The sequence below is a fragment of the Nerophis lumbriciformis genome, linkage group LG16 (genome assembly GCF_033978685.3).
Source record: "Nerophis lumbriciformis linkage group LG16, RoL_Nlum_v2.1, whole genome shotgun sequence".
NCBI classification, from domain to species: Eukaryota; Metazoa; Chordata; class Actinopteri; order Syngnathiformes; family Syngnathidae; genus Nerophis; species Nerophis lumbriciformis.
Genome location: NC_084563.2, coordinates 28,135,239 through 28,152,690, shown reverse-complemented (window position 1 = coordinate 28,152,690; position 17,452 = coordinate 28,135,239).

Below are 17,452 nucleotides of genomic sequence, written 5' to 3'. Positions count from 1 at the left end.
TTATCTCTTGCGAGATCTCTCATCCAATGTATCGCTGCGTCCATCCATCCATCCATCCAGCCATCCATCCATTCATCCATCCATCCATCCATCCATCCATCCATCCATCCATCCAGCCATCCATCCATTCATCTCTCCATCCATCCATCCATCCATTATCTTCCTGTTTCTTGATGTATATGTCCACTGATCGATGTACACCTCCATCAGTCCATGTGTTTGTCTTTCCATCTCTCCATCCATCCATCTTTTGGACTGTCCCTGCAGACATTCCAGCATCTGTTGACTTCTGGCTCTGTCCTTCCGTCCTTCCACGTCTGTTCTCGTTTTGCATCAATTTGGCCATCCGTGCATCCATCTCCTGATGCGCACGTCCGTCCATCTGTCCGTCGTCAAAGGTAATAAATACTGAGTGTGAGAATGGAGCTCATCAGTGTACAAAGTATTCAGTGTGGTGCCATTAAACCTCATCAACAAGATGATGGAACTAAAGGAGGTGGTTGTTCCCCAGATAGACATGCATCCATACTCAACGACACTTGTCCTAAGTGCAACAGTTCATATTTTCTATCTGTCGCAGGCTTTTTCCGGCACATTTGTGCATCTTGTGCACTTAGGAACACAAACACACGAGCGGGGCTTTCATGTTTCTCTCGCCTCTCATCTGGTGCTACTCAAGTGCCTTGTGATTGCTGAGCGGAGTGAGGTTCAATGCCCCGCATATGTGCATTAGCACAAGTGCTGGTCTGGTTCTCACACATATAGAGGCCAGGCAGAGAGTGAATGAGTCGGTAATGCGAGGTCTCCTGAAGGGTCTGCGGCTGTGTGTGCTCAACCCAGAGGAAGGATGAAAGGACCATTCTGTGGACCTCTTTGCTTGGACAGTTCCGTGTCTTATTTCCAGTAACAGTCTCTTCAAATCTGCAACAATGGTGTAACAATTGTGGCAATAGTCATTACGGCCTATTCAAGTTTGCAAATGGCTCCTTAGAAACGGTTAAAGAAGGATGAAAGGATGATTCTGTGGACCTCTTTGCTTGGACAGTCCCGTGTCTTATTTCCAGTAACATTCTCTTCAAATCTGCAACAATGGTGTAACAATTGTGGCGATGTCCATTACGGCAGTGGTGGGACGTCGGGACCAGCAAGGCCTTCTCTGCTGGCCAAACATATTTCATGATCATAAATTGATAAAAGTTCATTTCATTTTTAATGTACTTTCCCTAAATATGTAAAGTATTCATCATATTCTTTTCATGTCATATTAGTTACTGTTTTTTGATTAGAGCTTTTATCAAATCAGAATTCAGCTGGCTTGTCTGTGCAGTGCAGGTTAACTGGCACACACAGTTGATAGACAGTTGCAATAGCCAATCAGATCACAAGTTGTTGACAGCTGATTGCCACATGTTTAACCGCGGAATGTGACGATAATTGCCGCTGGTGATTGGATACTCACTTGTGACTCACAAGTGAGTATCCAATCCCAGGTTGTGAGTGGCGAGACCAGGAAGTGCTACGCAAAATCACAGAGCCGCACTCTAGCCACACACATACTGTATATCTGCTGGCTTTTTTAAGCCACGGTAGCCGAAAGAGAGCAAAATGTTGATAGGCTGCAGATATACAGTATACTTGCAGATATATACTTGCAGATATATACTTGCAGATATATTCTTGCAGATATATACTTGCAGATATGTATGTACTTGCAGATATATACTTGCAGATTTATACTTGCTTTATACTTGCAGATATATACGTGCAAGGTATTTACAAGAAGGACATTTCAAGAGAAGCCATATCTCAGCTAGTTCATCTGTCACAGTTGGTGAGAGAGTTTAGTCCGACATTTCCGATCAAATTAACCAACTTATGGCTTCCGATGGGTGCTACACATTGTGAGTTCAAACATATATATATATATATATATATATATATATATTTTTTTTTTTTTTTTACAATGATTTTAATTTTGACAGTACCACCTACATGTTCTAATTGCTGATGTGGGTTTATTGATTTTTAAATGCACCGGAAAGTAGCGCAATTTTGTAGACTATTGAGGTGACTCAATGTAAGTAGTGTATAGTATTTCTCCAGTCCTGGTCATAAATGATGGTATTATGAAAGGTATTTATTAAATGATAGTATTATGGAAGGTATTTATTAAATGATAGTATTATGACATTTATTTATTAAATGATAGTATTATGGAAGGTATTTATTAAATGATAGTATTATGAAATGTATTTATTAAATGATAGTATTATGGAAGGTATTTATTAAATGAGAGTATTATGGAAGGTATTTATTAAATGATAGTATTATGAAAGGTATTTATTAAAGTCGCCACAGCATTGAAGTTTGCAAAGGGCTGCTTGAAAGAGCTCATAAATTGCATGCAAAGAAGTCTTCTCTTCTGCTGCGTCCTCCAGGGATGCTCTTTAGTCTCCAAACACAAACACTGCTTGCCTCATTAGTGGAACAGATGAATGTGAAATATTCTGCCAGATTGATCCTTCTTATTCAATCGCTTTCCCATTTGGGTGCGGGCCTCACCAGTGAGAAGGGCCATGAGAAAGTAAAGAGATATCTGGAGAATCCCCCAATGGAAGCACACCAACACAAAGTGACCCTCCAAGTTCCCATGACATCTGCTACCACAAAGTCCAGCTGGTCCAGTCTCAGGCAGAGGAATGTTCTGAGCGGCTGAATTACAACACAGCCATCTAATATATGAACACATGATGAAGAGCACAGGAACTGCTTAATAGCAATAACTCCAATGGAAATAGTTTGTGTTGCAATGTTGCAGCAGAAAGTGGAATTTGGTGTTGATCCTATCCTCACGAGGACTGCCTCGGCGTACTCAACTTAAGAAATGCAATCATGTCAAACTTTATAAACTTTCTAAAAGCTAAACAAAGGAGGAAAGTGAGCATGAACTTGTTCCGTAGGTGGACTGTTTGTACAAACGATGGGCATTTGTTTTGCTGGGATAAGTTGTCAGTGTTTTGCTTCCACCCACACATCTTGCATGTTCTCCTTTTGCTCGTGTGGCTTTTCTCCGCCACCATCCAAAAACATGCAGGTCAGCTTCTTTGTTCAAAGTGTGGGTGTAGAAATGCTTGCTTCTCCTGCCATAGCTGGGGTAGACTCCAGCACTGCTGCACCGTGAAAATGGATGGCCAGGTGTTTGTTTCACCTACTTCAGCTTAAAACCCGACCTTTCACCCCTCCACATGTCCTTGTTAGCAGTTCACCAGTTGACTCTCTCACTAGCGCTTCAGCTAACAAACCTTCTAGACTACAATTGTTTGCTTTGAGTGAAACTTTTAGACTTTTACACTTGTTCCCTGTAAAAGCACCAAAGACTATCTTCTGCAAATGTGCCTTGCTACTGGAATAATTACTACTGGAATACCGTATTTTCCGCACTATAAGCCGCCCCGGGTTATTAGCCGCACCTTCAATGAATGGCATATTTCAAAACTTTGTTCACCTATAAGCCGCCCCGGGTTATAAGCCGCGCCTACGCTGCGCTAAAGGGAATGTAAAAAAAACAGTCAGATAGGTCAGTCAAACTTTAATAATATATTACAAACCAGCGTTCTAACAACTCTGTTCACCCCCAAAATGTAATGTGCAAATGTGCAATCACAAAAATAGTAACACTCAAATTAGTGCAGAGCAATAGCAACATCAATAACTCAACGTTGCTCGAACGTTAATGTCACACAACACACAAAATAAACATTTAAAGCTCACTTTCTGAAATTATTCCTCATCCATAAATCCCTTGAATTCTTCTTCAGTGTCTGAATTAAAAAGTTGGGCGAATACGGCATCCAAAATGGCCGGCTACGTCTCGTCGAAGTCATCAGAGTCAATGTCGCTGTTGTTGTCCAGCAGTTCCGTGAATCCTGCCTTCCGGAAAGCTTGGACCACAGTTGAGACCGATATATTCGCCCAGGCATTTACAATCCACTGGCAGATGTTGGCGTATGTCGTCCGGCGCTGTCTCCCTGTCTTAGTGGCGCAGGTCATCTTGTTGCTTCCTCTACCTACGCACCATTGATTCATTTATGTTTAATTCTCTCGTTGCTGCTCTATTTCCGTGTTCTACTGCGTGACTTATTGCCTTGAGTTTGAATTCTGCGTTGTACGCGTGTCTCTTAATAGGAGCCATTTTGTGGTCTTTACAGATGTAAACACACAAATGAAATGAAACGTAATATCCGCGCGCTTCTTCTTCTACGGGGGCGGGTGCTTACCTTGGTGGTTGCTTACAGTAGAAGAAGAAGCGCTTCCTCTTCTATGGGGGCGGGTGCTTACCTTGGTGGTTGCTTACAGTAGAATAAGAAGCGCTTCCTCTTCTATGGGGGCGGGTGCTTACCTTGGCGGTTGCTTACCGTAGAAGAAGAAGCGCTTCCTCTTCTACGGGGAAAAAAGATGGCGGCTGTTTACCGTAGTTGCGAGACCTAAACTTTATGAAAATGAATCTTAATATTAATCCATATATAAAGCGCACCGGGTTATAAGCCGCACTGTCAGCTTTTGAGAAAATTTGTGGTTTTTAGGTGCTGCTAATAGTGCGGAAAATACGGTAATTACTACTGCAATAATTACTACTGGAATAATTACAATCCTTACTACTGGATTCATTAGTACTGGAATAATTACAATCCTTACTACTGGAATAATTACGACTGGAATAATTACGACTGGAATAATTACAATCCTTACTACTGGAATAATTACTACTGGATTAATTACTACTGCAATAATTACTACTGGAATAAATACAATCCTTACTACAGGAATAATTACAATCCTTACTACTGGAATAATTACCACTGGATGAATTACTACTGGAATAATTACTACTGGAATAAATACAATCCTTACTACTGGAATAATTACAATCCTTACTACTGGAATGATTACAATCCTTACTAATGGAATAATTACTACTGGAATAATTACTACTGGAATAATTACAATCCTTACTACTGGAATAATTACAATCCTTACTACTGGAATAATTACAATCCTTACTACTGGAATAATTACTACTGGAATAATTACAATCCTTACTACTGGAATAATTACAATCCTTACTACTGGAATAATTACAATCCTTACTACTGGAATAATTACAATTCTTACTACTGGAATAATTACAATCCTTACTACTGGAATAATTACAATCCTTACTACTGGAATAATTACTACTGGAATAATTACAATCCTTACTATTGGAATAATTACAAGTGGACATACAGTCGTGGTAAAAAGTGTACATACATTTGTAAAGAAGTTAAGTAGCAATGATAGTGACACACACACACTAGGTGTGGCAAAATTATTCTCTGTATTTGACCCATCACCCTTGATCACCCCCTGGGAGGTGAGGGGAGCAGTGAGCAGCAGCGGTGGCCGCGCCCAGGAATCATTTTGGTGATTCAACCCCCAATTCCAACCCTTGATGCTGAGTGCCAAGCAGGGAGGTAATGGCTCCCATTTTTATAGTCTTTGGTATGACTCGGCCGGGGTTTGAACTCACAACCTACCAAACTCAGGGCGGACACTCTAAGCACTAGGCCACTGAGCAGGTTTAAGAACATCATGTCATGGCTGTCTTGACTTTACAATCTTTTCTACAACTCTTGTTTTTGTGATGTAGTGATTGGAGCACATACTTGTTGCTCACAAAAAACATTCATGAACTTTGCTTCTTTTATGAATTTATTATGGCTCTACTGAAAATGTGAGGGTGAAAAGTATACATACAGCAATGTTCATATTTGCTTACATGTCCCTTGGCAAGTTTACCTGCAATAAGGTGCTTTTGGTAGCCATCCACAAGCTTCTGCTTGACCACTTGACCACTAAATTGCTGCATTCAGCTAAATGTGTTGCTTTTCTGACATGGACTTGTTTCTTCAGCATTGTCCGCACCTTTAAGTCAGGATTTTGGGAAGGCCATTCTAAAACCTTCATTCTAGCCTGATTTAGTCATTCTTTTACCACTTTTGAGGTGTGTTTGGGGTCATTGTCCTGTTGGAACACCCAACTGCGCCCAAGACCCAACCTCCGGGCTGATGATTTTAGCTTGTCCTGAACAATTTGGAGCTAATCCTCCTTTTTCATTGTCCCGTTTAAAGCACACATTCCATTGGTAGCAAAACAGGCCCAGAGCATAATACTACCACTACCATGCTTGACGGTAGGTGTGGTGTTCCTGGGATTAAAGGCCTCACCTTTTCTCCTCCAAACATATTGCTGGCTATTGTGGCCAAACAGCTCACTTTTTGTTTCATCTGACATCACATGGACAAAGATAAGACCTTCTGGAGGAAAGTTCTGTGGTCAGAACTTTCCAACCCTCTGACTTACAATTAATACTTTTCAAACACTCCAGACAGTTTTGAGGTAAAGACTTGTTTAAAGTGGTCAAATATGTTACATATGTTAATATGTCATCTTTTTTGTCATGTTCTGTGGTCATGTTTTGTTTTGGTTATGTTCTGTTGGGTTTTGGACACTTTTGGTTCCTGCTTTTTCACACCCTTGTTTTGTCACCATAGCAACCATTAGTTTCACCTGGACTCACACACCTGACACTAATCCAGACACTATTATTTCATCTTGTAGTTGCCAGGCAGTTGGCCTGGAGACATCACCACTCATGCTATTCTTCCATGCTTGTTCCATCTAAGTTTTCTTTATTCATGTCACGTTTAGCAGTTCTTTTGTTTCATGTCCTTAGTATTCGTTAAGTGTAACTTTTTGTTCATAGCCAAGTTTTATCTCCGCCTTCTGTTTGTTCCTTTCGTTAGTGTTCAAATAAATCATGTCCCTACCTTCACGCCATGTCCGATCCAACTTCTCTGGCATCTCAGGAAAACAAACCCCTCATAGTCCACGTCTGGACATTTTTATAGCAGCACGTTTTTAGTCCTCAGGAGTTTGAGAGTTTAAAAAAATAATGTACGAATGTTAATGTTGCTGCCAATCCATGTAAGACATTAAATATTCTAAATGTATGTATGTAAAGAAATAAAGATATGTAAACATAAGTTAGAAGAAAACAATACAGTCATGTTTTTTGTGTATTTCAGTAGTTTTATCGACTCATTTATTACAATGGGATGAAAATATTAGAATAGAACATTTTTAAAACAGTTTTTGGTAAGCTGACATTTTTTGTCATTAGGCTGAAATCCATCCATCCATCCATCCATTTTCTACCGCTTATTCCCTTCGGGGTCGCGGGGGCGCTGGAGCCTATCTCAGCTACAATCAGGCGGAAGGCAGGGTACACCCTGGACAAGTCGCCACCTCATCGCAGTACCATTGTTTTTTTATGCTAGAATTCTGGTAACTGAGCTGCCAGTTTTGCACCCTAAAATCTACACTTGTTTGTGACGGTGTAGTACTCTACATGGAAAAAAAAAACGGTTTCGCATTTTGGTTTTGTTCTGAAGGATGCATGAATTATAATCTAGAATTGACTTTTAGCAAGTTTGAGAGCAACCAGACGCAGCTAATAGTGTGTCAACAATAGCAGTGTAAGCTAGCATTAGCTCTCTGCTATCAATGCACTGTTAAAATAGTCTGTCTGTGTTAGCACTTATAATAACAATATCACTTATATTTGGTTCTTTTTCAGGTCACGTAAATGGAGGATTGTTTTTAGAGTATAATGAGAGGACCTCTATCTGTTAATATTTATTGACTATTTACAATGTATACAAACAAATGACTATTTACAATGTATACAAACAAATGACTATTTACAATGCGTACATACAAATGACTATTTACAATGTATACAAACAAATGACTAGTTACAATGCATACAAACACATGACTATTTACAATGTATACAAACACATGACTAGTTACAATGTATACAAACACATGACTATTTACAATGCATACAAACACATGACTATTTACAATGTATACAAACACATGACTATTTACAATGCATACAAGCACATGACTATTTACAATGCATACAAACACATGTGTTCTTGTCTTCCATAATGATTGTGAATGATAAACAGCACATCTCTTTATTTCCAGTATGACTGCTCTAATAATGTGGTCAGAGTGCAGTGCTCAATCAATTGATTGATTGATGTTGTGGCTAAAAGACACTTCCTGTCTGCATGTATATGCTGGATTTGTGCATTTCTACACATTACTTTTGCGGACACATTGATGTAGAAATATATTGTACATGTATCCCGAAGGTGTGGCCTGATGGTGGTGTTTGTACTCACACCTTGATGTAGGTGTGGCATGATGGTTGTGTATATTCATATACAAACCCCGATTCCATATGAGTTGGTAAATTGTGTTAGATGTAAATATAAACGGAATACAATGATTTGCAAATAATTTTCAAGCCATATTCAGTTGAATATGCTACAAAGACAATATATTTGATGTTCAAACTCATAAACTTTATTTTTTGGGGGCAAATAATAATTAACTTAGAATTTCATATCTGTGTTGGCCCTGTGATGAGGTGATGACTTGTCCAGGGTGTACCCCGCCTTCCGCCGAATGCAGCTGAGATAGGGTCCAGCACCCCCGCCACCCTGTAAGGGACAAGTGGTAAAAAATGGATGGATATATATATATATATATATATATATATATATATATATATATATATATATATATATGTGTGTGTGTGTGTGTTTGTGTTGTGTGTAGTTTTGTGTTGTTTAGTGTTTGTGTTGTTTAGTGTTTGTGTTGTGTGTAGTTTTTGTTGTGTATTGTTTGTGTTGTGTGTTGTTTGTGTTGTGTGTTGTTTGTGTTTTGTGTTGTGTATTGTTTGTGTTGTGTGTTGTTTGTGTTGTGTATTGTTTGTGTTGTGTGTTGTTTGTGTTGTGTATTGTTTGTGTTGTGTGTTGTTTGTGTTGTGTGTTGTTTGTGTTGTGTATTGTTTGTGTTGTGTGTTGTTTGTGTTGTGTATTGTTTGTGTTGTGTCCCAGCTGGCAGCACAAATAGACGTGTGGTAAAAAAAGAAGAAAGATAACCACAATTGACTCCTTCTGTTTTCTGTCTGCTTGAACAAACATGGCCAACACTTCTGCAGCCAAAATGGAGGATTTGGATCTCATTTTGTTGTTGTTGTTGTTTTGGTGGATGAAAAGCGAGCGAGTGACAAACTGGAGGCGGACAATCTCAGCCTGCATCCTGCAGCACATGTCTGTCTGCCACTCACCATCACTAAGCAACAACATTAAAGGACCACTAATAAACAACATTAAGCTTATTAAAGTTCAAACTAAACAAAACTAAACAAAAGGATGGAAAACAATAATAGACAAAGGAAACAATAAAGATGACAACATACCTTTTGGACCAATTGTGATTTTATCTACAAACCCCGTTTCCACATGAGTTGGGAAATTGTGTTAGATGTAAATATAAACGGAATACAATGATTTGCAAATCCTTTTCAAGCCATATTCAGTTGAATATGCTACAAAGACAACATATTTGATGTTCAAACTCATAAACTTTATTTTTTTTGCAAATAATAATTAACTTAGAATTTCATGGCTGCAACACGTGCCAAAGTAGTTGGGAAAGGGCATGTTCACCACTGTGTTACATGGCCTTTTCTTTTAACAACACTCAGTAGACGATTGGGAACTGAGGAAACTAATTGTTGAAGCTTTGAAAGTGGAATTCTTTCCCATTCTTGTTTTATGTAGAGCTTCAGTCGTTCAACAGTCCGGGGTCTCCGCTGTCGTATTTTACGCTTCATAATGTGCACACATTTTCGATGGGAGACAGGTCTGGACTGCAGACGGGCCAGGAAAGTACCCGCACTCTTTTTTTACGAAGCCACGCTGTTGTAACACGTGCTGAATGTGGCTTGACATTGTCTTGCTGAAATAAGCAGGGGCGTCCATGAAAAAGACGGCGCTTGGATGGCAGCATATGTTGTTCCAAAACCTGTATGTACCTTTCAGCATTAATGGTGCCTTCACAGATGTGTAAGTTACCCATGTCTTGGGCACTAATACACCCCCATACCATCACACATACTGCCTTTTGAATTTTGCGTCGATAACAGTCTGGATGGTTCGCTTCCCCTTTGGTCCGGATGACACGATGTCGAATATTTCCAAAAACAATTTGAAATGTGGACTCGTCAGACCACAGAACACTTTTCCACTTTGCATGAGTCCATCTTAGATGATCTCGGACCCAGAGAAGCCGGCGGCGTTTCTGGGTGTTGTTGATAAATGGCTTTCGCTTTGCATAGTAGAGCTTTAACTTAAAGTTAAAGTTAAAGTCCCAATGATTGTCACACACACACTAGGTGTGGTGAAATTTGTCCTCTGCATTTGACCCATCCCCTTGATCACCCCCTGGGAGGTGAGGGGTGCAGTGGGCAGCAGCGGTGCTGCGCCCGGGAATCATTTTTGGTGATTAACTTGCACTTACAGATGTAGCGACCGACTGCATTTAGTGACAGTGGTTTTCTGAAGTGTTCCTGAGCCCATGTGGTGATATCCTTTAGAGATTGATGTCGGTTTGCCGTCTGAGGGATGGAAGGTCACGGTCATTCAATGTTGGTTTCCGGCCATGCCGCTTACGTGGAGTGATTTCTCCACATTCTCTGAACCTTTTGATGATATTATGGAGCGTAGATGTTGAAATCCCTCAATTTCTTGCAATTGCACTTTGAGAAACGTTGTTCTTAAACTGTTTGACTATTTGCTCACGCAGTTGTGGACAAAAGGGTGTACCTCGCCCCATCCTTTCTTGTGAAAGACTGAGCATTTTTTGGGAAGCTGTTTTTATACCCAATCATGGCACCCACCTGTTCCCAATTAGCCTGCACACCTGTGGGATGTTCCAAATAAGTGTTTGATGAGCATTCCTCAACTTTATCAGTATTTATTGCCACCTTTGGTAAAACCAGTAATATAATAATAAAATATTAGTGCATCTGCCTCACAATACGAAGGTCCTGAGCAGTCCTGAGTTAAATCCCGGGCTCGGGATCTTTCTGTGTGGAGTTTGCATGTTCTCCCATTGACTGCGTGGGTTCTACTCCAGCTTCCTCCCACCTCCAAAGACATGCACCTGGGGATAGGCCCCTCCCACCTCCAAAGACATGCACCTGGGGATAGGTTGATGGTCAACACTAAATGGTCCCTAGTGTGTGAATGTGAGTGTGAATGTTGTCTGTCTATCTGTGTTGGCCCTGCGATGAGGTGGCGACTTGTCCAGGGTGTACCCCGCCTTCCACCCGATTGTAGCTGAGATAGGCTCCAGCGCCCCCCGCGACCCCGAAGGGAATAAGCGGTAGAAAATGGCTGGATGGATGTTGTAACATTTCTAAAATAATAAAATATGTTGTAACTTTTACTAAAAGCAGTAATACAATAATAAAATATGTGGCAACATTTAATAAAAGCAGTAATAAAATAATAAAATGTGTTGCAACATTTATTAATAAAAGCAGTAATAAAATAATAAAATATGTTGCAACATTTAATAAAAGCAGTAATAAAAAAATAAAATATGTTGCAACATTTAATAAAAGCAGTAATAAAATAATAAAATATGTTGCAACACTTAATAAAAGCAGTAATGAAATAATAAAATCTGTTGCAACATTTAACAAAAGCAGTAATAAAACAGTACAGTAGACATGATGTTCTACATAAGATGAAATAAGGTCATGTAAAAAAAAAAATGTATTTGTGGCGTTTGCGGAGAGGATGGTAGTTTGGTTTAGAGTCTGTGAGATGTTCAAGTTCAAGTTGAAGTACCAATGATTGTCACACACACTGCACTTCCTTCACCTGCCAGCAGGTAGACTTCCATCACTTCCTCCAAGATGGCCACTTCGGATCATCAAACCTTTTATGTCTCGTCCATAAATCACCGCTCTTACTTTCATCCAGTGGGTGAAATTGGGATCACGCCACATGCTTTTATTCTGAAGGTTAGCAGAGGAGCTTGGACTCTAACACCCAGGCCAGTCCAGCAGGCTGTGATTTTATTTTTATGATTCCTTTTTATGGCCTCAGTGCGACTGTCTGGGTGGAAGCTTCTCCTCTGTGACCTTTGACCCGCTCAGCCAGCAGCAGGCACACCACCATGCAGTGCTACTACTGCCCCCTGGTGGACAGTCAGCATACTGCCATGCAGGCCCGGCCCTAACCAATCTGGCGCCCTAGGCAAGATTTTAGGTGGCGCCCCCCCACATCGGCAGTGAAGTGTATATACTCACAAGAAACTGAATAGCTTTGTCTTTGACCTTTTTTTTTTTTACTTACAACTATACCTAATATATAAATGGGTGGAAAAGTGACTATTACCTGCAGGGCAAACATTAGCTAACCAGAAGGCAATAACAATGTAAACAAAAAAACACCTGCTTAAAAGATCTAATACAAATGTCCCTGAGGAATGTAAGGTGGGAGTACTGTAATTAAATAATGTTACATTATTATTTTCCATAACAATTTAGCCCCCTCCACAATATTAACCCGACGTTAAAACAGAACTAGCTATTTATTGATTAGCAATTGCCGAATAATGTAACATTAGCTTAATGCTAAAAAGCCAGCTACTATCACATTCTGTGACAGACAAATAATTTCATGTAGGCATACCTGCTACCTCTGTCTTTTCTCGTTTCTCCTCCTCTTCTTTTCTCTTTTTTCTTCCCTGGGCACCTGACAGTTTTGGCCGTTTTGACATCTTGTGTTGATTTTTTGATGTGGTGACGTCCAAAAAGAGTCATGATACGGGAAGGGAGGGGGCGCACCGTGCGGGGGGGGGGGGGGGGGGGGGGGGGGTGTAATGTTGTAACAAATAATATTTCTATTAAATAGGCTTTACTTTGCATTTTAATTAACGTGGGATTATTTTTTGTATTTAGAAATAATAGTACCAACTTTCTTTTTTTTTTTTTTTTTTTCTCCAACATTTGTGGCACTGGCGTGGCACCCCCTGATGGACGGCGCCCTTAGCATTTGCCTATACGGCCTATGCCACGGGCCGGCCCTGCTGCCATGTTAGAGTCATTATTTCTACTACTGCCCCCTGGTGGACAGTCAGCATACTGGCGTGTTAGAGTCATTACTTCTACTACTGCCCCCTGGTGGACAGTGATCATACTGCCGTGTTAGAGTCATTATTTCTACTACTGCCCCCTGGTGGACAGTGATCATACTGCCGTGTTAGAGTCATTATTCTACTACTGCCCCCTGGTGGACAGTGATCATACTGCTGTGTTAGAGTAATTATTTCTACTACTGCCCCCTGGTGGACAGTGATCATACTGCCGTGTTAGAGTCATTATTTCTACTACTGCCCCCTGGTGGACAGTGATCATACTGCCGTGTTAGTCATTATTTCTACTACTGCCCCCTGGTGGACAGTGATCATACTGCCGTGTTAGTCATTATTTCTACTACTGTCCCCTGGTAGACAGTGATCATACTGCTGTGTTAGAGTCATTATTTCTACTACTGCCCTCTGGTGGACAGTGATCATGCTGCTGTGTTAGAGTCTTTATTTCTACTACTGCCCCCTGGTGGACAGTGATCATACTGCTGTGTTAGAGTCATTATTTCTACTACTGCCCCCTGGTGGACAGTGATCCTACTGCCATGTTAGAGTCATTATTTCTACTACTGTCCCCTGGTGGACAGTGATCATACTGCCGTGTTAGAGTCATTACTTCTACTACTGCCCCCTGGTGGACAGTGATCATACTGCTGTGTTAGAGTCATTATTTCTACTACTGCCCCCTGGTGGACAGTGATCATACTGCTGTGTTAGAGTCATTATTAGAGTCATTATTTCTACTACTGGGGGTCACATTTGAATATTTCTGTTATTGACTAAATAACAAAATAGTTTTTATTTTGAATACTTTTGTTATTGACAAAATAGCAATAAAGTTTTTATTTTGAATATTTCTGAAATTGACTAAATATCAATAAAGTTATTATTTTGAATATTTCTGTTATTGAGTAAATATCAATAAAGTTTTCATTTTGAATATTTATGTTATTGACTAAATATCAATAAAGTTTTTATTTTTGAATACTTCTGTTATTGACAAAATAGTAATAAAGTTTTTATTTTGAATATTTCTGAAATTGACTAAATATCAATAAAGTTATTATTTTGAATATTTCTTTTATTGAGTAAATATCAATAAAGTTTTCATTTTGAATATTTCCTTTATTGACTAAATATCAATAAAGTTATATTTCGAATATTTCTGTTATTGACTAAATATCAATAGTTGTTATTTTTGAATATTTCTGTTGTTGAATAAATATCATTAAAGTTAATATTTTTGAATGTTTCTGTTATTGACTAAATGTCAATAAAGTTATTATTTTAAATATTAATGTTGTTGACTAAATATTAATAACGTTATTACATTTGAATATTTCTGTTATTGATTAATTATAAATAAAGTTATAGTTTTCAGGGCAGCACGGTGGAAGAGGGCTCAGTAGAAGCATTTAAGTCCCATCTTAAAACTCATTTGTATACTCTAGCCTTTAAATAGCCCCCCTGTTGGACCAGTTGATCTGCCGTTTCTTTTCTTTTCTCCTCTGCTCCCCTTTTCCTTGAGGGGGGGGGGCACAGGTCCGGTGGCCATGGATGAAGTGCTGGCTGTCCAGAGTCGGGACCCGGGGTGGACCGCTCGCCTGTGCATCGGCTGGGAACATCTCTACGCTGCTGACCCGTCTCCGCTCGGGATGGTGTCCTGCTGGCCCCACTATGGACTGGACTCTTACTATTATGTTGGATCCACTATGGACTGGACTCTCACAATATTATGTCAGACCCACTCGACATCCATTGCTTTCGGTCTCCCCTAGAGGGGGGGGGTTACCCACATATGCGGTCCTCTCCAAGGTTTCTCATAGTCATTCACATCGACGTCCCACTGGGGTGAGTTTTTCCTTGCCCGTATGTGGGCTTTGTACCGAGGATGTCGTTGTGGCTTGTGCAGCCCTTTGAGACACTTGTGATTTAGGGCTATATAAATAAAGATTGATTGATTGATAGTGCATCTGCCTCACCCGGTTCAATACCGGCCTCGGGATCTTTCTGTGTGGAGTTTGCATGTTCTCCCCGTGACTGCGTGGGTTCTCTCCCACCTCCAAAGACATGCACCTGGGGATAGGTTGATTGGCAACACTAAATGGTCCCTAGTGTGTGAATGTGAGTGTGAATGTTGTCTGTCTATCTGTGTTGGCCCTGCGATGAGGTGGTGACTTGTCCAGGGTGTACACCGCCTTCCACCCGATTGTAGCTGAGATAGGCTCCAGCGCCCCCCGCATCCCCAAAAGAGAATAAGCGGTAGAAAATGGATGGATGAATGGATCGATTGTTGTTATTGTTTTCAATATTTCTGTTATTGACTAAATATCAATATATTTTTTATTTTGAATATTTTTGTTATTGACTAAATATTATTACAATTATTATTTTGAATATTTTTGTTATTGATTAATTATCAATAAAGTTATTTTATATGAAAATGTATGTTATAGACTAAATATCAAAAAGTTATTATTTTGAATGTTTCTGTTATTGACTAATTATTAATACAATGAATATTTTGAATATTTATGTTATTGATTAAATATCAATAAAGTAATTCATTGAAATATTGCCGTTATTGACTAAATATCAAAAAAGTTATTATTTGTCAATATTTCTGGTATTGATTAAATATCAATGAGGTTATTTGTTTGAAGATTTCTGTTATAGAGTAAATATCAATAAAGTTATTATTTTGAATATTTCTGTTTTTGGACTATATATCAATAAAGTTATTAATTTGAATATTTCTGTTATTGACTAAATATCAATAAAGTTATTATTTTTGAATATTTCTGTTATCAACTAAATATCAGTAAGGTTATTATTTTTGAATATTTCTGTTTTTGGCTAAATATTAATACAATTGTTATTTTGAATATTTCTGTATATATTGAATATCAATAAAGTTTATCTGTTAAATATTTCTGTTATTGACTAAATATCAATAAAATATTTTTTGAATATTTCTGTTGTTAACTAAATATCAATAAAATATTTTTTTGGAATATTTATGTTATTGACTAAATATTATTACAATTATTAATTTGAATATTTCTGTTATTGATTAATCATCAATAAAGCTATTTGTTTGAAGATTTCTGTTATAGACTATACATCAAAAAGTTATTATTTTGAATAGTTCTGTTATTGACCAAATATTAATACAATTAATATTTTGAATATTTCTGTTATTGATTAAGTATCAAAAAAGTCATTCATTTAAATATTTCCGTTATTGACTAAATATCAATAAAGTTTTTCTTTTTGAATATTTCTGTATTGACTAAATATTAATACAGGTATTATTTTGAATATTTATGTTATTGATTAAATATCAATAAGGTATTTGTTTGAAGATTTTTGTTATAGAATAAACATCAATTAAGTTTTTATTTTGAATATTTCTGTTTTTGACTAAATATCAATAAAGTTTTTTTTTGAATATTTCTGTTATTGACTAAATATCAATAAATATATGATTTTTATTATTTCTGTTATTGACTAAATATCAATAAAGATGTTTTTAAATAATGATGTTACAAGCGGTAGTAAATGGATGGATGGATAGATGTTATTGACTAGTTTTTATTTTGACTATTTTTGTTATTGACTAAATATCAATAAAGTTATTATTTTTTAATATTTGTGCTATAGACTAAATATCAATAAAGTTATTATTTTGAATATTTCTGTTATTGACTAAATATCAATAAAGTTATTTTTTTGAATATTTCTGTTAATGACTAAATATCAATAAATATATTATTTTGATTATTTCTGTTATTGACTTAATATCAATAGTTATTATTTTTGAATTATTCTGTTGTCAACTAAATATCAATAAGGTTATTATTTTGAATATTTCTGTTATTGACTAAATATCAATAATGATGTTTTTAAATAATTATGTTACAAGCGGTAGAAAATGGATGGATGGATAGATGTTATTGACTTGTTTTTATTTTGACTATTTTTGTTATTGACTAAATATCAATAAAGTTATTATTTTTTAATATTTGTGCTATAGACTAAATATCAATAAAGTTATTATTTTGAATATTTCTGTTACTGACTAAATATCAATAAAGTTATTTTTTTGAATATTTCTGTTATTGACTAAATATCGATAAAGTTTTTCTTTTGAATATTCCTGTTATATAGTGTGCATGCGTCGATCTAGACGGCCGCTGCTGCAGTTCGCTCCGTCCTTGTCTTTTGTTTTTGTTCTTTGTTCGCTTTGTACTTTTTTATATTTTTACATTTACTTTCCATCTAGTCGTGCCCTTCTAAACATGCAGTTTAGAAGTGTTTTGTT